Here is a 24879-nt window from a genome sequence, read left to right on the forward strand (position 1 = left end):
AAGACGCTGCGGTAACTTCTGCATGCACGGGTGCTCCGTGTCAGCTGGCTTGTTGTGGGGGGGGAGGGGGCGGTCTCTGTAAGTCACCCTGGACGTGGGTTAGGCTGCCACCTTGACCTGGCCTGGGGACCTGCTTGCCTTGGAGGCCAGTTGGCTGCAGGTGTGGGAGGAAGGAGTCTCACCCAGCTCCTCTGGGGCCGGTCATCACTGATCCAGCCCTGACTCCACTTCAACATCCTCACTCATCCTTCAGCCCCTCAGTAGAGTGACTTGTACCTTTTCCAACTTCTGTTTTGTGAATAGGAGCCACTGACTAATTGACGTGGGGCACATCTCTTGAAGGGTGGCTCAGAAGTAAAGAATCCGCCTGTAATGCAGAAGATGCAGGAGGCCTGGGTTCTATCCCTGGGTCGGAAAGATCCCCTGGAGGAGGGCATGCCAACCCGCTCCACTATTCTTGCTCGGAGAATCCCGTGGACAGAGGAGCCTGGTGGGCTACAGCCCATGGGGTCACAAAGAGTTGGACACGACTGAAGTGACTGAGCATGCACTCACGCACATCTCTTCATGTTATGAAACCTGAGTTTTCCTAGTGATACAGTGGCTAATAACACCTGTCTGTTTTCTTTAGATGTTGGTGCAGGTGTCACATGAGCCTGATGACTGCAGAGCAGGGGTGCTCCACCGGGGCAATTGGCCCCCCTGAGGGCATCTGGTAACATCTGGAGAAACTTCTGGTTGGCACACCTGGGGGAGTGGGTACCACTGGCATCAGAGGAGATGCTAAACATTCCGCAGAGCACAGGGCGGCCCCCACAACAAAGAATTGGCTGGTCCAGCACGTCGGCCTTGCCAAGCTGAGAAACGCTGCTCTAGAGCCACGAAGATTCATTCATGCAGCAAGCCAGTTTAAATACTGATCTCGCTTATTTATTTGGCCGCGCTGGGCCTTAGCTGTGGCACTCAGGATCTCTAGTTGTGGCGTGCACACTCTTGGGCTTTGGACGGTAAAGAATCCACTGCAGTGCAGGAGACCAGGGTTCGATCCCTCGGTTGGGAAGAGCCCCTGGAGAGGGGAGTCCCATGGAAAGAGGAGCCTGGCGGGCTACAGCTCGTGGGGTTGCACAGAATCAGACAGACTGAGTGGCTAACACTTTCACTTTCGTTTTCTCCGTCTTTGTTGCGGCCTGTGGGATCCTGACTGGGGGTGGAACACGGCCCCCTCATTGGGAGCACAGTCTTAGCCACTGGACTCCCAGGCAGGTCCCTGCAAGCCTTTCTGAGCATCTCTCGGTGCTGGGCTCTGACTGGGGGAGGAGGGAGGTTGGTGAGGGTGTAAGAACGGGAAGGATCCTGCCCCTCCCTACCATGGGGAAGGGCAGAGGGTCTGGCAGGTAGCGGGCACTCAGATTCTGATTTTAGCCTTAGTTGGAAAGCTTGGCATGGGGCTGTTTAGAGCCTGCACAGATGGCACAGACTCGGGGTAAAGGGCTCGGTGGGGGCGGGGGGTCTCTGGAACACTGGATCAGTGAATAAATCAGCTGCTGTGAGTGAGCACAGCCCACGTGGGCAAGCAGGTGCCTCCAAATGCCGCCCCGCAGCCTCACCTAGCAGAGCGTTGCTTAGGCAACTGGTTATCGTGTGGATGGCAGAAAGCAAACCTCCCTGAACTTCTTGAGGGACCAACAGTTTGGGAAAAAGAAGTGGAGGTGAAGTCACTGAGTTTTCTTCTGGACTCACGGCTTTTCCTCAACTAATATTCAGCCCCTCCTCGGCCACTGGGCCTTGGAGATGGGCTGGGCGAGGAGGGGCCAGAGAAGCAGGGAGGAAGTTCCGGAAGATGGGTGTGTTGGGGGTGGCGGCTCGGGCTTCCCGACAAAAAGACCCAGAGGAGCCCTGGCCTCCCCATCCTCTCTCCATGACCCTTGGTGCTTCTGGGGGACGAGGCCGCCCTGCTGGTGGGTGGGGCTCTGGGCGTGAGGGCACAGCCGTCTGGTGGGGCAGCCTCTCCCGGGCCAGCGCTGAGGGATGTGCTGGAATGGAGGCAAGGGGCGCGTAGGCGACGGTGCCTCTTGTCTCAAGACCCCAGATCCAGGATCAGGCCCTCCCAGCCCCAGCCAGGCCCGCTGGCGGGGAGAGCCTCCTCTTCTGCGCGTCTGTGGTGGAGGGGCCTTGCCCTTTGCTCGCACTTTAAGTCCAATGATAATAAGGAAGCTCTAGCCATGGAGGCTTCCTGCTGCCCCCAACACTGTTCTGGGGCCTTTCATTCTGTATTAGTCCCCTTCCCGCCTTACAGCTGCCTCCTGCTGGACCAGGACTCGAACCCAGACTGACTCTGGTCCAGAGGTAGGCAGCCTCCCAGGTGGGAATCCAGTGAACCAGGCCTGCTTACTCTCTCCCATGCGGCAGGATTTTTTATCCATCTTGGGTTTGCTGAGCCTTTTGTGCCCCAAGCCTCTGTGCTCACCAGAGGCTTTTGCTTCCGTCCGCCCATGATTCAAGATGCTCATCTAGGGACTTGCCTAGTGGTCTAGTGGCTAGGGCTCCATGCTCCCAATGCAGGGGGCCCCAAGTTTGATCCCCGGTCAGGGAACTATGTCCCACATGCTGCAGCTAAGACGTGGAACAGCCAAATAAATAAATAAATAAAATAAATATCCGTCTACTGTGCTCCTCACATGACCTTGGACAAGTGATTTATCTCTCATAAGCGTGTTTCCCTCTCTGTAAGAGGGGAGACACTTTTGCAAGGCTCACAGGAAATTATTCATGGAGTAGATAAAACATTTAAGAGCCAAAACCCAGGGTTTATGTTATCATCCTCTTCTTCATCTAAGGCAGGAATCAGCAAACTCTCTGCAAGGCCAGATGGCAGCTGTTTTTGGCTTTGCAGACCCCGCCGTCTCTGTCACCACGCCCCACTCTGCCTTTGTCTCTCCAAAGCGCGCCCAATGTTCTGATAAGCCAAAGCGCATGCCCACCTCTTAATAGAACTGTATTTACAAAAACAGGCGGAGGGCTGGATTTGGCCCAAGGTAGTTTGCTGACCTCTGATCTAAGACCCTGGAGCCTTGATTGTCAATGTCCTGCAGCAGAGGGTGGAGAAAGGTCCAGGTCAGGTTTGGAGTGAAGTGCAAGCTGTCCATGAACATGTTATGGGCAGGGGCTGATCTCCCTTGAGACCCCTTCCTGGACTCTCAGGAACACACAGTTGGGGCAGAGTGCTTGTGGTTAGGGGACCTTTCCCTCGATGACCAGATACTCAGGCTGTTCACCAGCTCAGCAGATGTCTGACTAAAATCTGGGAAGCGACTATCATGGACAGTGAGAACGCAGCCGGGGCAGCCCTGAGCGTGCCATCCTGCTTTCCGGGGAACTGGTCACCGTGCAGTCTATCACCTTTGCAGCCGGAACTCTAGAGCCTCCATTCCTTCAGAGTTTCATTTGATTCTCATGAGCATGCTGTCGTATCGGGACTAGTAGACCTGTTCCCATTGACCAAGGGGCAACCAGGCTTGAGAGACAAGGGCACACGGCTGGAGCGGGCAGGGATTCAAACCTGAAAGGCTGCAACTTGGAAGTCATGTTCCCGCACACGTCTGTGGCCCGTGCCCCTTTCCGGGCACGCACGCAACTGCCAGGGCCCGGCCCTTCTGCCCAGAGCCCCCTTCAGAGGCGGCCCCCGCTGTGGTCACGCCCCGCCTCCCTTCTCCTCCTGGCAGCTTCCTGGTCCTCCCAGCCCTGCCCTGCCTGGCCTGACTCAGGGAAGTCTAGCCCTTCCCTGTGGGCTGCCAGGGCCGCCTCCCGCCCGCCCTCCCGCCTGCCCAGCAGGTCTGGCAGGTGAGTGAGTCACGCACCTGGGCCCACTGCACGCCCCGCGCAGGGAGCCAGCGGACGTGACCCCGGGGCGCCTGCCGGCCCAGCCAGCCTCTGCGACGGACGGGACCCTTCCCTGCCGCCGGGCCTGCCCTGTCACCGGCGCTCCCTTCTTCCTCGGTCGGAACTGGACCGCACAGAATCCAGGTCAGGCTTTCGGGCTGTAAGCATCTCGGTCCCTCGCTGAGTCGGAGGAGGACGCTCTGGAGGTCACTGGGTGTGTTTCGGTCTGCTGCTGTTGACACCCCCGGGCTCTGGGCTCGGGGACACCCTGCTCCCTGGCAGGTGGCGGTGGGGCTGGGGATGCCGGTGCTGGACTCAGGGAGGAGGGGGCTCTGCTGAGGGCCTCAGTGGACGTGACCCTGACCCTTGTGGTCAGGTTGGGGGGGACGCCTGGCCTGCGTGTGTGTGCAGTGGGAACCTTCCCCAGCTCCCTTCTTGGGGTCGGAGTGTGACCCTTGCAGCTGGATCCGACCTAGTTCAAAGGCATCGACTGCCTGCTGGGAAGACTGGGGTCGGAGGGGAGGCAGTGACTCCAGGCCACACTGCGGGGCGGGGGCGGTGTAGGGGCCGGACGCCCGAACGGCCAGGGCCGCCCCCGCCCGGCCAGCACCTGCTCCTGTCTGCGCCCCGGGCCCCGCCACGTCCCATCCTGGCCGCCTTCGCAGGGAGCGAGGCACCTCGAGCGGTTTCAGGGGGTGAGTTCATGAGCTCACAGTTGGAAGCCTTTTAAAGGTCACCCGGGCGGCCTGGCCCCGAGTCTCCGACAGGTGGCCGTTCTGCCCCCGCTCAGTGATCTCCGGTGGTGGAGAGCTCACCGCCTTTGAAGGCGGCCTTTCATCTGCGTGGCCGCTGTCAGCCGAGGGCTGGCATCACGCTTGCTGGGCGCTCCCTTTGTGCCAGATGCTTTGCTGAGGGAGTGTGTTATGTGGATGAGCTCACTTAATCTTCCCAACACCCCATGAGGTAAGTCTTATTATTATCATCCTTGTTTATAGCTGAGGAAACAGGCACAGAGAGGTTAAGTGACTTACTCAAGGTTTCCCACCTTGAACAAGCTGAGATTTGAAGCCAGACAAGCCTCGTTCCAGAGCCCAGCTGACTCCTCAGCTGCATCACTTGGCCGCTGCTGGGCGATGAGGAGGCGTCCCAGGGCGGGCCTCCTGCTGAGCTGAGGTTTGGCCTGGGGGCTTCAGACGACTGTGGTCTCTCTGGCTGACCTCTCAGGGGAGGGGCAAGGCTCAGAGCAGTGAGGTGACCTACTTGAAGGCGCGGAGATGGCGGAGAGTCAGACCCTCCCCCCGACTTCAGCAGAGTGTACGCCTCCCCAGGCCAGCCCCTCCGCCGGGGGCTTTTCCTCCAGAAGATCCTGGTGTGTCCGGATGCTCAGGGGTGTCTGAGCCTGCCTCCCTGGCTTGTGGCCCTGAACCAGCGTCTCCTGAGGCTCACTCAGGGACCACCCTCTCTTCCATCCCACTGAGCGCTGGGCTCCCCGGGATCGATGCCACCCGCCCTCCCAACGGGGTCTCCTCAGTCACTGGGAATTCAGGGGCTTCGGGGGTGATCAGCCCGGCCCCATTCACGTCCCCACCACCTAGAAGGTGAGGAGGGTCCCTGGTGTCTCCTTTCAGGGCTGGGACAGTCACATGGGTAAGAGGGCCCCAGGGTAACTCCTTCCTGTCCCCTCTGCCTGGTCATAATAATAATAATGGTAACAGCAGTCCTGCCACCGCAGCTCCATCTCCATCTGTCCGACACTTGCCATATGCTAAGCTCTGGGCCAGGTAGCCCCCATATCATAGCTTGTTCAGGTCTGAAAACCCCCATTTGACAGAGGAGGAAGCTGAGGCTCAGGGGAAGTCACTTGCCGAGGGTCGCACAGCTGACCAATGGCACGGAGATCAACAGCAGAAAGTGGAAAGCTCTCATCGTCCAAAGTTGCATGCTGGGTTCACAGGGTAGCCAGGGCCAGGGTCCGGCGTGGTCGACTTCAGATTTCAAGCTTCTCCCACGCGGCGCCTCTGGGCCGGGCTGCGCTGTGGCGGAGCCTGAGAGCCGCGGGCTCTGGTCGTGTTCTGCTTCTGAATAGTCCAGGACCTGGGGCGAGCCACCCAGCCTCCCGGGGCCCGGTCACCCCTACCAGGGACAGGAGCTGGTCACTTCTCTCCTGCGGATTGCAGTCACGGCTGAGAGAGCCTTACGAGCCTGGACGCAGGGAGTGCCTTGGTGGCCTAGTGGTTAGGATTCCGGGCTTTTCCTGCCCCGGCCCCGGTTCCTTCCCTGCTCAGGGAACTGAGGTCCCTCAAGCTGCACGGCACCGCCACAAACAAACAAAAACAGAACGAAAAAGCAAATCTTGGCCCAACGCATGTGCAGAGAGTGAGTGTGAGCAGAGGTGATTACCCAGGCCTTGTCTCCGGCCCCACCGTGCCTGGGGCAGCCTCGACCCTGAGTTCCCACAGCCCCCTCGGGGCGCAGAACACAGGCCAGCTCTTCGGCAGGGGAGCCGAGACTCAGGGACATGAAGCCACAGGACTAGCAGGTGGGGAAGCAGGGCTCTGTCCCCAGGAGCGAACCCCCTGTCCCAACGAGAGGCAGCTCCTGGGGGAGGGGGATCTCCCAGGGTGCCCAGGCCGGCCCTTTGGTCTCAGGAGATCAGACTCGCAGGACTGGGTCCCAGGCGCTTAGGGGGTGGGCCCGGGTGGGCACGCAGACAGGGGGAGTGAGATGGATCCCTGCTCAGGCCTCTCCCGTTGGCCCTTCGGCAGAATGAGGGGGACCGTCCTCCCCCATCCTTCCTGCTCTCAGGGACAGAGGCGGCCCTTGCTCCAAGGGGACAGGAAAACAGGGAGCTCTCCTGAGCCGCCCAGACCTGCCCTGCAGGGAGACCCGATCCCGCCCCCTGGCCCAGCTCAGTGCCTGCAGAGCCGGGAGGGGGCCGGGGGGTTGGGTTGCCTTCAGCCCACTTCCTTCCTCCCCACCTTTCCCTGTCCTCTGGCTCTCCTCCTGAGCAGCTTCGTCACTACATCTGATAAGCAGCCCTCCGTTCTATCCGATAAGAGGGCTTCCAAGGCCCTGGCTTGTTTGAGACTGCCAGGGCGGGGGAGGGCACCCAGGCTGGGAGCCAGGAGGCGGCCGCTGCACCCACGCCACTCGTCAGGCCCCGAGCTGTCTTGAGCAAAGCCTTTGCCCTCTCTGGGCCTCGGTTTCCCCTTCGGTGAAAGGAGGGGTTTGGCTTGGAACATCCCGCAGGGCCCTGCCAGCTTGGAAAGGCTCTGACTTGTCTGAATCGGAGCTCCGAGGGGCCGTCCAAGCTTCCTGCCAGCTCTCCCCTGGCCCCACGTGGTCCAGGGAGCACGTGGACGTGGGGACCATTCGCTTCTGATACAAGGAGGACCTGAATGCGTGTGTGTGTGCTGAGTCGCTTCAGTCTGTGTCTGCCTTTTTGCGACCCCATCGACTGCAGCCCACCAGGCTCCTCTGTGCATGGAATTCTCCAGGCAAGAATCCTCCTCCAGGGGATCTTCCCCGGCTGGGTACCGAACTTGCCTCTCTTACGCCTCTTGCATTGGCAGGCGGGTTCTTTACCACTAGCTCCACCTGGGAAGCCTGCCGAATACCAGAGTGCACTCTGTTGAAACCCTCTCCCACTCCGTCCAGCTGAATTTTTCCAATAAACCCAGGGTACCAATGTGTGTCTGACCACAGGGGAGAGGCTGCCTGAGGCTCTTCCCATCTTGTTGTTTGTAGAAGAAGTCTGCCCTTTGGGGTAAGAAACTGGGTTCAAATCCTAGCTCTGTGCCTCCTGATGGTGTGACCTTGGGCGAGCTCACGGTCTCAGTTATCGCATCTGAACAGGAAGATGGCGACACTGAACCCACTGGGGCCTCGCGAGGGCTGTGGGTTCTCCCGGGCGGAGCACGTGACCCAGTGAACAGCAGATGCTCAATAAAGGGGAGGACCTGTTCCTGTCACCACAGCCATCTGGCCCCTCGTGGCTCCCAGATGACAGGACGCCTCAGGGCGCTGTCCGGGATCTCATTCCGCATTCCCTGCAGAAGAGCAGGTGTCTTCAAGTGTGACAGCGTGATAAGGCCCTAGTTCTGGTCTTCCTGCCCTCTTTTTTTTATATTTGTTATGGGGTAGAATTGCTTTGTTGCCTTTTCACAATGTTCATGCTGTTCTCACGGCAAGAATATTGGAGTGATTTGCCATTTCCACCTCCAGTAGACCACGTTTTGTCAGAACTCTTTACTGTGACCAGTCCGTCCGTGCATGGCATGGCTTATAGCTTCATTGAGTTATGCAAGCCCCTTCACCACGACAAAGCTGTGATCCATGAAGGGGTCATGAAAGGTAAGAAAAGCTATGACAAACCTTGAGAGTGTATTAAAACGCAGAGACCAACTTTGCCAACGAAGGTCTGTATAGTCAAAGCTACGTTTTTTTCCAGTAGTTACATACTGATGTGAGAGTTGGATCATAAAGAAGGCTGAGCACCAAAGAATTGATGCATTTGAATTGTAGTGTTGGAGAAGACTCTTGAGAGTCCCTTGGACTGCAAGGAGATCCAACCAGTCCATCCTAAAGGAAATCAACCCTGAGTATTCACTGGGACCGATGCTGAAGCTGACACTCCAATACGTTGGTCACTTGATGTAAAGAGCCAACTCATTGGAGAAGACCCTGATGCTGCGAAAGATTGAAGGCAGGAGGAGAAGGGGATGACAGAGGATGAGATGGTTGGATGGCATCACCGACTCGATAGACATGAGTTTGAGCAAACTCCAGGAAATAGTGGAGGACAGAGAAGCCTAGCGTGCTGCATCCACGGAGTGGCAGAGTCTGACGTGACTTAGTGACTGAACGACCACATAATTGTTTACGATGTTGTGCTAGTTTCCACTGTACTCAAAGTGAATCAGCCACATGCGTGCATACATCCCCTCCCTCCCGCCCTCCCGCTCTAGGTCATCGCAGAGCACCAAGCTGAGCTCCCCGAACTTACAGCACCTCCCGTCCAGCTGTCCGTTTTACACACAGCCAATGCCACTTTCCAGTTCATCCCCCGCTCCCTTTCTCCATCGTGTTCCTCTTCCTCTTTCTTAAAGCTGCTCTGGAAACTACAAAGCTGCGTAACAGCGGGGAGGGGCCAGCCTGCTGCACATCGACCTCACCCCCACATGTGGCTAGCTGACTCAAAAGACTGATCAGAATTCATAAGGTATGCGGATCTGTGGGTTGGGGTGAGATCACAATTAACTAGAGAGCAAGCCACCTACAGCTCAAGACTCCTGGAGGAGGCTCCCGAATTCTGAAGACAGCACCAGGGCAAGGGTTGGGGCTGCCCTCGCTCAGACCGCAGGGTCTGGCCCAGCTCTGTTCCTCAGCCCAGCCCTGGAGCCACAGGGCAGGCAGCTCACTGCAGATGGTATAGTGCATGGCGGCCCCTGATTCAGAGACACAGGTTTGGGGACGGAGCAGATGAAATTTCCTGGCCATTGGTGGCTTCTGGGAAAGGGGGAATGTGCCTGATCAGTTCAGATAGTCGCTCAGTCGTTTCCGACTCTTTGCAACCCCATGGACGGCAGCACGCCAGGCTTCCCTGGCTGTTATCTCAAAACTCATTACCAAAAAGACATTTTTTTCCCCTTCCCCTAAAGATCAGCATATTCTCTGCTTTTCCTGAAATCCTGGCTAGGGGATTTTCCAGTTAGCAGAAAAAGCATATCCAGCTTCCTCCTGCTTCACTGAGGCGGGGTGAGCGGCTGGAAGTGGAGGAGTTATTGTCCACTAGTTCTTTTCCTTTAGGTCATCAACTGCACCCATCCCTCCATCATCCATCCATCCGAAGACTGCTTACTGAGTGTCTCTCTGTGCCAGACACTGCATTCTGGAGATTCAACTCTGCAAAACAGACATCCTACCCTTAGGGAGATGGTGGTATGGCAGGGGTGACAGACAGTTTAGAGAATTCAGTACCTGGGGTGCTATGGCCTTATCTGCCCATCAGTTTCCCTATCTGTTGCATGGGATGATCGTAGTCCCTACCTCCTGGTATTACTGTGGCACGCTGATGAGATGATACACGTAAAGAGCTGGCCCAATGCCTGGCATGGAATAAGACGCTCAGTAAGCGTTAACCGTGAGAACGATGTCATGAGCGTGATGAAGGCGATGACCACTAAGCTCACAGAAAACAGTGCCTGGCACTCACATGAGCAACCGTGCACATCCATGAGCTGTTCTAGGCAGGCTGGCTTTTCTTGGCAGCAGCAGCAGGTAATAGGGGAATGGTAAGCAAGAGCAGGACCCAAGCCAGCTTCTCAGGGTGGGGCAGCCCATGAGTTAGTCATCTCAACAAAGGAGCCGTAAATGCTGGCCGTGCCATCCGGCGGCGGGGGTGTGGGGGGTGTGGGGCTGAGGGCTTCTCGGGGAGCTTGAGCTGGTGCAATTGCCTGTCTGGTTGGTCCAGTTAGGAGCTGCTTGTGAAGCACCTTGGGGTGAAATCAGCCATGAGACCAGGAGCTGCAGACTGCCTCTGCAGGGCTGGGGCAGACTGTCTGGAAATCTCCCAGAAGCTGAAAGGGCAGCCGAGGGGGAGATGAACCCCAGCGCTGAGGGCTCAGCGGGGGTGGGGGGGCTGTGGATGCCATCCCAGGGAGGGCAGCCAGAGATGGTCAAGGGGTCCTGGGGGCCCCACGGGACTGACGCGCTCTGAGGATGGCAGTCTCACTCACTGCTGTACCCCCAGCTCCTGGAACAGTGGCAGGAAAATCTTAGGCACCTGCCTGGGGAGCATGAGTCGAACGCATGCTGTATGATCAGGCCACCCAAGATGGCCGCTGTCTTGCTCTCCGAACGTCCCTGGCTTGATCCGTCCCTGCTTCTCCTCCACCCTACTCACATGGCTGACCCATCCTGTCACTCACAGAGCCTGATCGGCCCATGTCTACATACTTGTCTCCTGACCCCCGTGAGTGGCTGTTCTAATCTTCAGATAAGACATCTCCACCATAGCTTAACAAAGAAACCGAGGCTCGGGAAGGGGAAATGCCCCGACAAAGGGGCATGAGGGGCGTGATCCTCTGCTGGTTTCTGGATCACTGATGCGCCATCCTGACATCAGTTCCCCCCATAACTAGGAACCTCTCCCTCCCAATCCCCGGAAGTGAAGACTGCAGCAGGTACTGCCTGCTGTCAGCCATACATAGCAGGGTGTTGCTCCAGGATCTTGCTTCAGACGTCTGAGGTCGCCCATCTATTAAGCCATTAATGTTCGTCACTGACTGTGGGCTCTTTCTCTGGTCTTGAGGCTGGGCTGGTACAGGGCTTGCCAGCCTGTGGGGTGCAGCCCAACATGAGCCACGACTCTGTTGGATGGTCTGGTTTAACCAAGTGGGTTTGCCCGTAGGAAGCAGTGTTCCTGGAATCCATAGAAGTGGGTCAAACCCTAGCACCCTACTTACCGGGTCTGTGGGGCCATGAACAAGGCATTCCCCTTTCTGAGCCTCAGTTGCTTCATCTGCAAAACAAGAACTGCAATATCAGCCTTGAGGGGTGCTGGGCAGACAGGAGATGGTGAAGGGATTTAGAAGTGACGGTTGTTGTCATCTTCCACGCATCTGGGGTGACAGCCGGAGTTGTGAGTCAGGACTGTGGGACTGGGTGGTGGGGATGGAGTGTCTGTTGAACCCTGCATTATGGAGTTTTGGGGAGGTGTGTTAGCTGGAGCTGCATAGACCTAGAAGCCATTGCTTACTTGCTGTGTGACTTTAGGTGGCTTTCCTAACTTTCTGTGCCTAAGTTCCTCATGTGAAAAAAGGGGGACCTTGAAAGCAGCCCTTCTAGGGAGTTCTTGCAAGAGTAAATGGGGTCATATATGGAACGCACAGGGCCTGGCATCGCTCAGTAAAGGGGGATTTCCTGCTCTGCAACGGGAGCTAGCTCTCACGGGTTGGGGGGGAGTGGGGTGAGGAGCTTTGCGAGCACGAATGTGAGATACAGTGAGGGACTCTGGTTTCACCTGAGGGAGGGGGCCGAGGTCCGTCCCTTATGTGTCAGGAATCCCAGCCTGCTGTGTCTCTGCTGACAGATGGGTAGGTGAACAGAGCCATCCTGTGAAGGCTCTGAGGTCCCAGAAGATGTCCGTTTCCACGCAAAACCCTGAGAAACGCATTGACTCATCTCTTGGGGGATCGTAACCCGAGCCCACAGGGAGCGGGGCAAGGAGCAGATTCTGAATTTGAACCCCAGCTCCCTCACTCTGCCTCGGTGCGGCCCTGGGCGAGTCACTTCGCCTCTCTGGGTCCGTATTCACAGAACCAGACAAAGCCACCTTCAAAGCAGGGTTCCCTGGAGGCCGAGCACACAGTGGGTTCTCTGTAAAGGGGAGTAATTTGTGCAGGCTCCGTGGAGGGCGCGGGAGTAGATGTTAATGAACACTGGGGCTGGTCCAAAAGTCCAGTCTATGAAACTCCTGCCTGCAGCTTCTGTTGCGTTGCTAATGGGAGTTTATGTGAAGGACACAGTGGGATAAGGGCCCATTGTTCTGAGTGGGGACGGTTTTATGACTCTTAGAAAGCGTCTTTCATCTGGGAAACCAGGGAGCGTATGGAACCTCCCAGCCCTGGGCGGTGAAACTGGGGGATGCTGAAGGCTTCTGGGGCCGGTGCCAGGCCGCAGCCACGGTCGGGCCCTCCTGCTGGCGCATCACGGCGGCCCCGCCTGCCTTTGCCCAGGCCCGGGACCGTCACCCCTGGAGACCTGCTGTCTGGTCCCCGGTCTGCAGCCTGGTCTGCTCGGCAAGGCTGGAGGCTCACAGGTCTGTGGGGCTCCCTCTCTGCTCCCTCCGTCAGCGGCCGGTGCCACAGCCTCTTCATCCTTACGGCAGCTTCTAGAATAGGCCTTGGACTCTGCCTGCTGTCAGCTGACCGGCAACTCTCCCTGCCTGGGAGGCTCGCCTGGCACCCTGAGCCCTGGGTAGGGGCAGTAACCTGATGCCAGGAAGCAAAGACCTTGTCTCTCTGTCCTTTCTGACCCGTTGGCCAGGGGCCAAGCAGAGAAACCCAACCTCCCCTGGCTCAGCAGACAGCCCCAAGCACTCTGCCTACTTCTCCCCTGCGGAGGCTGCAGATACCATCGCGAGTGGATGAGGCTGGCTGCCCAGCTTAGAGCGGGCGGGCACACGGGGTCTCTGGGGTCTGGACTGATGGGCAGAGGGTCTTTATGTGTTTGTAGGTGCCTTTGATGGCCTGGGCCGGCACTTCCCCTGTGTCTTTTCCCTTTTGGGCAGTGAAGAAAGGCTAGAGCAGGATGTTTAGATGTGCGAATGGTCCCAGAATCCCTGCTCATCCTGCAGCAAGACAGTGGCCACAGGCAGTGGGCAGCAGCCTCCTCTTATGATTGGACTAAAAATCCACTCAGGTAAGTGCAGGTGAAGTGGGTGTGTGGGGTCTCTGTAATGACCCAACAGTCACTCAGATGGACATTCAAGGCTAGGACAGAATATCACTGTACCTCAGTTTCCTCATCTGTAAGCCAGGGATAAAAGCACCTGCTTTACAGGGCTGCTGTGGGGATGAAATGAGTTAACACGTGTTAAGCAATTAAACAGAGACCAGTAGAGAGTGTTGTGGACGTTTGCTAGTACTGTTGCTACTTTTTTTGCTAAGGCTGCATGATCTGTGTCTCCCTGTCTTTTTCTCCAACTTTACTTTTTCTTTTCTTTTTCTTTTGGCCTTTCTATGGCGTTTCTGGTCTCCCAGAACCTCAGCTTGAACTTGGCTGTGGTTTGTTGCGGCGTGAATGCCCGCCCTGGATCTGCCCCGTCTTTCAGGCTCAGCGCCCCGTGGTCATTTGACTGACTCGGTCTCTCAGCTCTCCCATTGGGATTTCCTGGGTGAAATGAGCTGATTGGCCCAGTCTGGGTCAGCTGTTGACCCTTTGGTCCAATCGGGTGCTCTGGGAAGGAGTGGGCTGTCCTGGCACATGGATGTCCACGTGTCCTGCCACATCAAATCCAGCCTCTTCAGAGGCTGAGTTGTAAATTTTTATGTGAGTTGTAAATGTTTGGCAGGAATATCATGAACTGATGGTGTGTCTCTTTCACTGAATCACATCAGGAGCCTCATGATGTCCAAATGCCCCCAGACTGGTCATGTTAACCCAATCTGACCGCGGGGTGAGGAGGTGTCTGCCAAGCTTCTCTACCGTAAAGTTGCTCCTTCCCCCTTTGCAGTTAACAAGTATTTCGTGGGAAAGTACTGAGTATGCAAATAGCATTCCCAGCTTTCGATTCATTCATTTACTTATTACATCAGTGTGGACTCTTGGCTTCCTATTGTATTTAGTAGAATATGAATCCCTACAATCATTACTTATTGCCATGCTCAAATTGCCCTTGGTTTGGCTAGTGGAGGTCTGTCTAGTCAAGGCTATGGTTTTTCCAGTAGTCATGTATGGATGTGAGAATTGGACCATAAAGAAGGCTGAGCGCCGAAGAATTGGTGCTTTTGAACTGTGGTGCTGGAGAAGACTCTTGAGAGTCCCTTGGACTGCAAGGAGATCCAACCAGTCCATCCCAGAGGAAATCAGTCCTGAATATTCATTGGAAGGACTGATGCTGAAGCTGAAACTGCAATACTTTGGCCACCTGATACAAAGAGCTGACTCGTTGGAAAAATCCCTGATGTAGGGAAAGTTTGAAGGCAGGAGGAAAAGGGGACGACAGAGGATGAGATGATTGGATGGCATTACCGACTCGATGGATGTGAGTTTGAGTAAACTCTGAGAGTTGGTGATGGACAGGGAAGCCTGGCGTGCTGCGGTTCATGGGGTTGCAAAGAGTCGGACAGGACTGAGAGACTGAACTGAACTGACTGAATGGAACTCAGCTAGTGGAAGCCTCTTTTGAGTTGGTTTCTGTGTCCTTTTGCTGTGTTTCCATGACTTGTTGAGCAATTTATTAATTTCTGGCCCAGAAATATGTTTCAGGCACAGCTTGTTCTTCCCCTGGAATCAGTCATCTTTCCAAGGAGATTTGGTCTCTTTTAGCAGAGAGTGGTATTTAGAATCCATGACCTGGCTGCAAAATTTGTTCATTGCGACTGGGTATCCCTGCTCCCAGGCCCTTGCCGGGGACAGAGCTCTGAACTCACACCAAAATCTCCAATTCCAGTCTAACACCACAGAATTCATTCTATTTTTCTCCCTTTTCATATTTGTCATTCCTTTAAACAGGGTTTGAAGTTTGAAATCTTGACTGCTACTATACTAGGCTATCTTTTATCTCTCATCAAAAATATCTTATGATATATAAGTATGCTTATGATACGATGGTATCAAATAGCATATGTATCTAATTCTGTCAGTGAGATGTTGAAAAATCTGTTAGACTATGTTAGATTGATCCTTCAAAATCCTATGGGATTCAGTTCAATTCAGTTCAGTCACTCAGTCATGTCTGACTCTTTATGACCCCATGGACTGCAGCACGCCAGGCTTCCCTGTCCTTCACCAACTCCTGAAGCTTATTCAAACTCACGTCCATCAAGTCAGTGATGCCATCCAACCATCTCATCCTCTGGCGTCCCCTTCTTCTCCCGCCTTCAATCTTTCCCAGCATCAGGGACTTTTCCAACGAGTCAGTTCTTTGTATCAGGTGGCCAAAGTATTGAAGTTTCAGCTTCAGTATCAGTCCTTCCAATGAATATTCAGGACTGATTTCCTTTAGGATGGACTGGTTGGATCTCCTTGCAGTCCAAGGAACTCTCAAGAGTCTTTTCCAACACCACAGTTCAAAAGCATCAATTCTTCTGTACTCAGCTTCCCTTATAGTCCAACTCTCACATCCACACATGACTACTGGAAAAACCATAGCCTTGACTAGACGGACCTTTGTTGGCAAAGTAATGTCTCTGCTTTGTAATATGCTGTCTAGGTTGATCATAGCTTCTCTTCCAAGGAGCAAGCATCTTTTAATTTCAAGGCTGCAGTAGCCATTTGCAGTGATTTTGGAGAACAAGACTGTTTCCATTGTTTCCCCGTCTATTTGCCATGAAGTGATGGGATTGGATGCCATAATCTTAGTTTTCTGAATGTTGAGTTTTAAGCCAACTTTTTCACTCTCCTCTTTCACTTTAATCAAGAGGCTCTTTAGTTCCTTTTCGCTTTCTGCCACAAGGGTGATGTTATCTGCATATCTGAGGTTATTGATATTTCTCCCAGCAATCTTGATTCCAGCTGTTGCTTCATCCAGCCTGGCATTTTGCATGATGTACTCTGCATGTAAGTTAAATGAGTAGTGTGACAATATACAGCCTTGATGTACTCCTTTCTCTATTTGGAACCCACCTCTTCCATGTCCAGTTCTAACTGTTGCTTCTTGACCTGTATACAGATTTCTAAGGAGGCAGGTCCAGTGGTCTGGTATTCCTATCTCTTTAAGAATTTTTTTTTCCCCATTTCTTTAAGATAGAAGGAACAAAAGGATTATTGTGTTTTACAGGCACTGGGACTGAGGAAGAGGCTGAGGGTCCTATGGCGAGTGTGGGGGGCAGCGTCCCGTACTGTCTGTGTCCAGCCCCCTGGACATGGGTGTCCATCACCCCCAGTAGTTGTTTCGGGAGAACTTTGAGACTACATCCCTAAGAAAAAGAGCTGCTCAAACTGTCCTCTCCCTTACACCAAGGGCCATAAAGTGGTAGCTCAGAAAAGTCGTTTCCTTCTCCACCTGAGAGCCCGAAACCACCTCCGGCTGTGGCTATGCCTTTGACTTCAGCATGCGTGCTAAGTCACTTCAGTCGTGTCCGACTCTTCGCGACCCCATGACTGTAGCCCACCAGGCTCCTCTGCCCTTGGGATTCTCCAGGCAAGAATACTGGAGTGGGTTGCCATGCCCTCTTGCAGGGGATCTTCCCGACCCACGGATAGAAGCGGCCTCTCTTACGTCTCCTGCACTGGCAGGCGGGTTCTTTACCACTAGCGCCACCTGGGAAGTCCAACCTCAGGTTGTTTCCCCACAAACGCAGGTCTTGCCTTGTAAGGAACCTAGAAGGCAGTGAGGGGACGGCTCAGTGCATCCCAGCTCCCTTCATAATGCCTATCCTACTGGACAGGGACAGCAGTGTTCTGGAAAGAGGTTTCATTTTGGTAAGACAGACCCCATCGTCCTCATTCATAATCAAAATGTGATCCAGCATCTCTTAGAGAAGAGTCTGTTTGTGATTGGTTTGATGACACGGGAAATAAGAGCTAGTTGCTTTACGCACACTTTCTATTTATACTGCCTGTGCAAGGGTGGTATAGGCTTGGGAAGTCCACGTTCCCATCCACCCACTTCTTTTCTGATCTGCTACAAGGCTGGGTTGATGGCAGTGGGGCTGGGCTGGGAGGTAGAGGCGGGAGCCCTGGGTTCTCATCCTCCTTGGTCATCGGTTTGCTGAGCAACCGTGGCCAGGTCACTGAGCTTCTCTGGCCAACAGAAGACACCGCTGTGCCCTGGGCCTCCCCCATTCCCCGATAGGCCCTGGAGCCCAGGGGGAGCAGTCCCAGTCCTGCCCAGATGTAGCATTCATGACGATGCTTACACAATAGATCCTGCACCACCAGGATGCTCGGCGAGTGTGAAATTCTGGTTAATTGAATGCTCTGGGACGTGGAAACAGTCCCAGAAATCCTTTTTGTTCCTTTTGGGGCTGTTGAAAGCCAATTGCTCATCTATTTAGCAAATATTTATCTCATGCTTCTGCGCCATCGGGCTCTGTCCCAGGTGTTGGGTATTCCAGCGTGAGTGAGACAGCAGGGTCCCTGCTTCCGAGGACTCACAGGCCAGGGGAGGACGTGGGGGCAAATCCCGCACAAAAGACTGCAGGAGGGTGAGGGGGAGACTATAGGGTGCTATGTGAGCCCAGGAGCCCCGTCTTGGGGCACTGGAGAGCAGATCCTTGAGAAGGTGTGATCAACGTGGAGAGCATCCGAAAGCCACAGTGTCTTGGAGGGGCGGGGCGGTGTGGGACAGTAACGGCATTCCAGGAGAAGGAGCAAAGGCCCAGTGAAATGCTTCGCGCCTTCGTTTATGCTGTGGCGCTCGGCATGTGAGGTCGGGCTGGTGAGAGAGAAGGGGTGCGTTCGTGTCAGAGCAGGATGACAAGGACAGCAAGAAGGCAGGAGAATTGGCCTGGCCTGTGCCTCGCTCGTGGCTCAGCTGGTAAAGAGTCTGCCTGAGATGCAGACCCAGGTTCAATCCCTGGGTCGGGAAGATCCCCTGGAGAAGGAAATGGCAACCCACTCCAGTATCCTTGCCTGGAAAATTCCATGGACAGAGAAGCCTGGTGGGCTGCAGTCCAGGGGGTCACAAAGAGTCGGGCACATCTGAGCGACTACTTCTGGGGCCTGGCCTGGCCTAGAAGGTGAGGGCTGAGGGCTCATTTATTCTCGAGTATGTGTTTCCATGATGTGATTTTCTTCTCAGTAGAATGTAGAGAGAAAATGAAAACACTCATTCACAGAGGGGGTCAAGGTCAAATGGGTGACGCAGGGCTCGGAGGGACGGTGACAAGTGGAAGGACACAGCTCTTTCTACGGCCCCGGCCCTTTGGGGCCGACAGAGTGTGGCCTGCGGAGCCGGGCATCAGCAGATCTTCAGATGTGTTAAGAGAAGCCAGCAATCCGGCAACTTAAGGGAAATCTATCAACTATTAAATGTTGGGAGCTAATTAACAACAATTACAAAATCACTGTGGGCAAAACAAAATGCTTCTGTAGGCTCCATTTGTTGTATGAGCTGGTAGATTGCAATGCTGGCTCCAGAGGGGTCTACTGCTAAGGGCCTGAGGGTGCTCACTTGGTGTGCTTCTAACCTCTGCTGGGTTTTGGAGACACAAAGGGAGCCTGAGGTATGGCCTCCACCCCCAAGCCTGGATCATAGCTTCCCTCAAGACAGTTCAACTGCTTCGGAGACAGTTCAAGTCAGTACCTGCCCAGAATCAACTAAAAGAAACAGAAGTGCTAGCAGAAGCAATTGACCAAAGGGCGAAGCTGCAGAGCTCAGTGGGGGAGGAGGTTGGGGAGCAGGGGCCATGTGCAGAGGCGTGCTGGAGATGCCGGGCCTTCTGTTGGATCTGGGAAGAGGGTCGGCTTCAGTGCGGCCAAACAGGGGACAGGTGTTCCAGACCAGAGGACTCAAGAGGGCTCAGAACCCGGAGGGAAACAAGCCAGCCAGGGAGGGGGTGGAATAGGCCCAGGGGCTTGTACTGGCTCTTTCTGTGCCAGCAGAATCCAAATGTCTAAATTCTGGTCCAGGGCTTAATGCCATGAGCTCTGAGGTCACCTGATAGACACCTGAAGATGTTCTTGCCGCTTTTCTGGCATCCTGGAAACCTTCCTCCATTGTTTATTTGTCCCTGGAATGGATGATCCAGAAGTGCGGGGGCCTTGCCTGTTTCACTCCATGATGTCTCCTGTGTGCCTAGAATGATGTCTGGAAACAATAGTGTTAGTTGCTCAGTTGTGTCCAACTCTTTGCAACCTCGTGGACTGTAGCCCGCCAGGCTCCTCTGTCTAGGGGATTCTCCAGGCAGGAATACTGGAGTGGGTTGTCATTCCCTCCTCCAGGGGATCTTCCTGACCCAGGTCTCCTGCATCTCAGGTGGATTCCTTACCATCTGACCTACCGGGGAAGCCCGGAACATAGTAAGTGCTCAGCAAATATTAACTGGCTACACACTCTGAGCCCAGTGTTACCCTGGGCCTGGGGGTTAGGATGACTCTGTGAACAACTCTTAAGCAAGCTCTATGGGGTTTATGTTCTCGTGTGGAGATGGACAATAAACAAGCAACCCCAACAATGAGTAAGATGATTTCAGGGAGCACGGACTGGTGTGGCTTGTCTTGCTGGACTGCGGAGGCCTGTATTCCGTGCCTCCTCCTTGGTGAGGGGGCAGGGCCGCGGTCTCTCTGGTTCCTTGTTTCATTCCTAGCCCCTAAGACTGGTGCCTGCCAAACAGGGAGTAGTTAAAAGAAAAAAAAATGGTGTTTGTTTTTTTTTTTTCCTGGTTGTTTGAATGAATAAACACAGGCCAACACAGACTCCAGCCAGCATAACACCTGTGCCCTTTGGAGGCTGCAAAACTCATCATTATCAACCCGAGTAATTGCTGATAAGCCTGAGTGTGAATTTCTTTGCAAATAGGGAGGTAGCGGGGCAGTGTTTAACAACAACAGGGATAATCTTAATTAATGGCCTGATAACTGTAATTAATTGCATCATATCCGGAGGCGTCTTTGGATTTCTGAGAAGGAGTAACTAGTGTTTGGCAGCTTTGGGAGCTAGAAGGGAGGGGTGTGCTAGGATCTCGGGTCAACCACTTCCATGCTGGGTGGGCTTTGCCAAGTCACAGCTCTGAGCCCCCGTTTTCTCATCAGGAAAATGGAGCCACATGGCAGGCTGGCTGCTAAGCTCAGAGCCCTCACCGCCCGCAGCTGCCAGTGCTGTGCTCCTGAGGCTGATCGGAGCCCTCAGGAGGCCCCTCTGCGGCTGAGACAGGGTGGGGGCATCGCAGGTCTGACTTTTCCTCTGGGGCCAACCCAGGCATCCTCACCCCTCCGGGGAGAGCCCAGGGCAGACTCCTGGAAGGAGGAGAAGCAAGAATGGGCCCGAGAGCCCTCCTGGGACGCCTGGGAGGGCGAGGGGACGCGCGGTGGGCGGTGGAGTGGGGGCCCCTGTGTGACCCGGGGGTCTCTGCGGGCGTCCGTTTCCCCTCGGAGTGGGGCGGGGGCGGGAAGGATCCAAGCCGCTGGGGCCTGGGGGGAGCTCTGGGAGGCTCCGGGCCTCCCGGGGTCCCGCGCGCGCAGCCGCCCGGCCCGCAGGGGTTAAGCGGTGACCTCAGCCACGGCCGGGCGGGGGGCCGGGGCGGCGCCGTGCGCGCGGGGCGGCGGCGGCGGCGGCGGGGGGAGCCGGGCGGCGTGACCTCGCGGCTGCCATCGGCGGCCAGCGGCGGCGCGGGGCGGGGCCGGCCCGGCCATGGGCGCCCGCGGCCGCCGGGCAGCTGAGGCGCGGCCGCCGGCGCCTTTGTGAGCAGCGCGGACAACAAAGGCCGAGCGGTGAGTGCGGCCCGCGGCGGGCGGGGGGGGCTCCGCGATCCTGAGACCCCGGGCCGAGCGGCCCCGCGGGCATCCCCGCGCCAGCCCGGGGTCCCCGCTCCATCCTGTGTCCCCGGTTCTGGGGGAGCCGCCTCCGTGTGTCCGGGTGTGTCTCTGGGGGAGGCTCCCGGAGCCGCGTCTTCTCTCTGCGTGTAGGTCAGCCCTGTGTCCGGGAGTGACGGCCTCACCCGAGTGTGCCCCCCACGATAGGCTCTGTGTTCCTCGGCGTCCCGGCCGTCTTCACGCCCCCCCGTGTGGCCTTTGTGCATCAGCGTGTGCGTGTGTGAGAGAGTGTGTGTTTGTCTGTGTGTGTGTGAGCGTCTGTGTGTGTGTCTGTGTGTGTGTGTGAGCGTCTGTGTGTGTGTCTGTGTGTGTGTGAACGTCTGTGTGTGTGTGTGTGTCTCTGTGTGTGTGTGTGTGTGTTTGTGTGTGTGTGTCTCTCTGTGTGTGTGTCTGTGTGTGTGTGTGAGCGTGTGTGTGTCTGTGTGTGTGGCAGGCTCTGTGCAGACAGCTCGGGAATCCTCACTCCCACGCAGTGCTTCCTTGTCCCTCCGGCTCCGCGCGGGCCTTTAGGTCCTGCAGTCCCTGTGGTTCAGCTCCCCCGCGCTGACCTGGGGTCCCGGAGATGAGGAGGGGTCAGGGAGCGCTCTTGTTTCTGCCCTGGGCCGGCCTCTCCTACCCTGGAGCCCTGCCCGGAGGCGGAGCAGGGCGGCCTCCTGGAGGAGGAGAGTGTGGGAGGCAGGCGAGAACACCCCGGCCGTGGGGAGGCCACGGCCACAGAGCGCAGTCAGGCCTGGCCTCTGCTGGAGGCAGAAGACGTGTGTCCGGGGTGGGCCCAGGGAACACGAGGACCAGCCTCCCGGGCCCCCCTGGGCCAGTCCTGAGAGGGAGGCCGCCCCTGACCTAGCGGAGCCAGGGGGCAGTGCTTCCTCCCTGTCCCAGGCGGGGACCCTGGGCAAGGGGTCTGGAGGCCCCCTTCAGCCTGGGAGCCCGAGGACCCTGCCTCGGGCCACGCAGAGGGCTGGTGGGGAGGGGTCTCTGGCGCTGAGGCTGGCTCAGAGCCCTTGGCCCTAACCGGGGTTTCCGTCGGGGGCATCCCGCCCCTCTCCGCTGCAGCCCCTCTGCTACCTGCCAGACTCCGGGACAGAGGACAGGCCGTCCGGCTCACTGAGCCTCAGCCCTTCCCTGCGGGCCCCGCTGTGGCACTCCCCCTGTCCCTCTGTCTGTCCTCCCGGCACGGTGACCCAGGGCGTCCAGGCTCCGGGGACGTAAACCACACAGGAGGGCCCGGTCTGGGAACCTCCAGGCCCCCTGGGACTGCGGTGAAACCTCTGAGAGGGCTCCAAACCCTCCCCCCGCCGGCACTCGAGGCCTCAGGGGGCCGTGTCTTTCTCACTCCGCTGCCTCTCCGGCCTCCCCATCAGGGCTCCCGGCTCCTTGCTCTTCCGTCAGAGGGCCTCTGCCCCCGCGGTTCCCTCTCTCCGGAAGGCTGGCCCCGTGCTCCCCCTCGTCTCGCGTGTCCCCAGAGAGCCCCTTGGTTTCTCTTCGCCCTGATGGAGGCGTCAGTGTCAGTTTCCACCGGACGCCTAGTCTGATGGGCTCCCCGGAGTGACCTGTCCTCACGCAGGCTGTGCCTGGCCCCGGACAGTAGTGTGCTGGAGTCAGTTTGTACCAAAGTGAGAGCTGATTACTAAATTTTAGGCGTTTTGTGAGCTGGGCTTTTAACATGCAAGTTTACAGTATATAGTAAACTGGCTATAGTGTACAAATTTATACTTAAATAAATTACACTGGAAACAAGGGTAATAAATACTCAAACTATAGTTCTTCCTCCTTTTCCAGTTTCTCACTGTTGCCTCTCTCTTTGTGGTTATTTGTATCTTTTGTATGTATATATGTTTCTCTCTCTCTCTATATATATATATACACACATATATATGCACATACGCAAATGTCCCTCAACTTATGATGGGTCCTGTTAAACCCATCCATCGTCTGTTTAAAATCGAAGTCGAGGGAATTCCCTGGTGAGCCAGTGATTAGGCCTTAGTGCTTTCACTGCCAGGGCCCAGGTTCCACCCCTGGTCGGGGAACTAGGATCCTACAAGCCACATGGTGTGGCCAATAAAGAAATAAAATGTTAAAAAAGAGAATATCATAAGTCAAAAATGCATTGAATACACCTAACCTACATTATAGTTTAGCCTCACCTACCTTAAACGGGCTCAGAACACTCCCATTAGCCTATAGTTGGGCAAAATCATCTAACACAAAGCCTGTTTATATAATAGAGTGTTGACTGTCTCATGCAGTTTATCGAACACTGGACTGAGAGTGAAACGCAGAGTGGCTGTCTGGGTGCAGAGTGGTGGTGAGCGACTGCGGGTCTGGCCGGAGTGGAGGCGGGCTGCCCTGCCCTGCATCACGAGAGAGTGTTGCCCTGCACACACCGCCAGCCTGGGAAAAGATCCAGACTCAGATTTCCAAGTGCAGTTTCCACCGAATGCGTATTGCCTTCACACCATCGTGAGACTGAAAAATTGTAAATGGGGCCTTCGTCAGTGGGGGCTGTACTGTCCACCCAGCCGCTGCCTCCCGTCTCTTCCCAGCTCTGGGTTCAGTGGCTCGCCTTGTAGCTTGAACTTGGCCACAGTGAGAGCATTGGGTGCAGGGGTAAGGAACCCGCCTGCCAATGCAGGAGACGCAAGACACCCGGGCTCGCTCTCTGGGTCGGGAAGATCCCCCGGAGTAGGAAATGGCAACCCACTCCAGCATTCTTGCCTGGAGAATTTAGGCGAAGAGTCGGACGCGACCGAGCGACTGAGCACACGAGGGTGTTTACAGCAGGGAAACCGGGAAACGCTGAAAATCAAGCCACCCCCGCGTCCCCCTCCGGAGAACCAGTGGTCAGACATCCACCCGCAAGCCGTGGGGATCTGGCAGTGGGCTCCCCGGGCACCGCCCCCCTGGAGCTGGCGTTCTGACGTGACGACCCTCCAGGGCCCTCACAGGAGCAGAGTGAGCCTGGCAGCTCGCCCCGGGGCGGGGCCGGCTGGGATGGCAGGTGACACTGAAGAAGTGGCCCTCAGGTGAGCTCTGCCCTCAGACACTGCGCGCTTGCCTTCCCAGGCACGTGGGATGCGGATACATTTCAGTTAATTGAGAGCCTGCTTGGCCCCGATGGGAAAACCACACTCAAGACGGCCCAGGTATCTGGGAGGCCAAGCGGCAGGCGTGCCCGAGGAGAGGCTGTGGCCAAGCTGAATAGCTCGGGGCTGGTGAAGGTGTCGTGGTTGGGATGCGGGTGGCTGGCGCTGCCTGGGGCTGGCTTCGGCAGCAGTGGGCAGGACACATCCATGTGGAGTCAGGGGCAGAGCAGAATCGGACTGTCGAATGGGCAGGCTGTAGCTCCTGGACAGTCTGAGAGCCCTGGCTGGGAGAGGGGTGTGTGCCCAGCTACATCCAGGAGGGTGTGCAGAGTGCGGCAGTAGACTGGGTGGGGAGAGGCAGGGGTCTGGGTGGAGGGAACTGCCAAGGCTCAGAGGCATGAGCTGTCGGAAGCTTAGCGAGCTGGGAGTCAGCGAGCTGGGAGTCTGCAGGGCTCGCGACAGAACAGGGCAAGTCCTGAAACTTCCTCAAGTCTGAGTGCCCAGCATCATCTGGGTACCTGCAGAGGAACCCTGCCACACCTCTCCTTCCAGGCCATCTGCTCTGTGCCTGCTCCCTTCAAAATCTTTAATTTGGGGGCACTTTCTTGTTACCCCCTAAACTTGCCCCTGCGCCAGCACCAGGATCTGTGGCTGGTGGACTCTTAAAAAAAGATTTCCGCTTTAATATGAGGCCAAAAGAAGAATTGGGAAG

At 56.2% G+C, this 24879-nt stretch overlaps 1 protein-coding gene across 10 annotated transcripts in view; it reads left to right on the plus strand.

Annotated features, from left to right (window-relative positions):
- Nucleotides 1-13021: 13021 nt before the first annotated feature.
- The window catches only part of ARHGEF10L (Rho guanine nucleotide exchange factor 10 like), a 153131-nt gene continuing 141273 nt past the window's right edge, over nt 13022-24879 (plus strand). For 8 of the 10 annotated variants that reach the window (XM_043908951.1, XM_043908956.1, XM_043908958.1 and 5 more), the window contains exon 1: nt 20849-20979. The gene's annotated coding sequence lies outside the window, so the exon portion shown is untranslated. Of the gene's footprint in view, nt 13303-20848; nt 20980-23343; nt 24108-24879 lie in introns of those variants that run through there. The other 2 variants (XM_043908952.1, XM_043908953.1) reach the window with 2 other exon arrangements.

This window comes from Cervus elaphus, chromosome 8, assembly GCF_910594005.1.
Source record: "Cervus elaphus chromosome 8, mCerEla1.1, whole genome shotgun sequence".
In the NCBI taxonomy this organism is placed as follows: domain Eukaryota; kingdom Metazoa; phylum Chordata; class Mammalia; order Artiodactyla; family Cervidae; genus Cervus; species Cervus elaphus.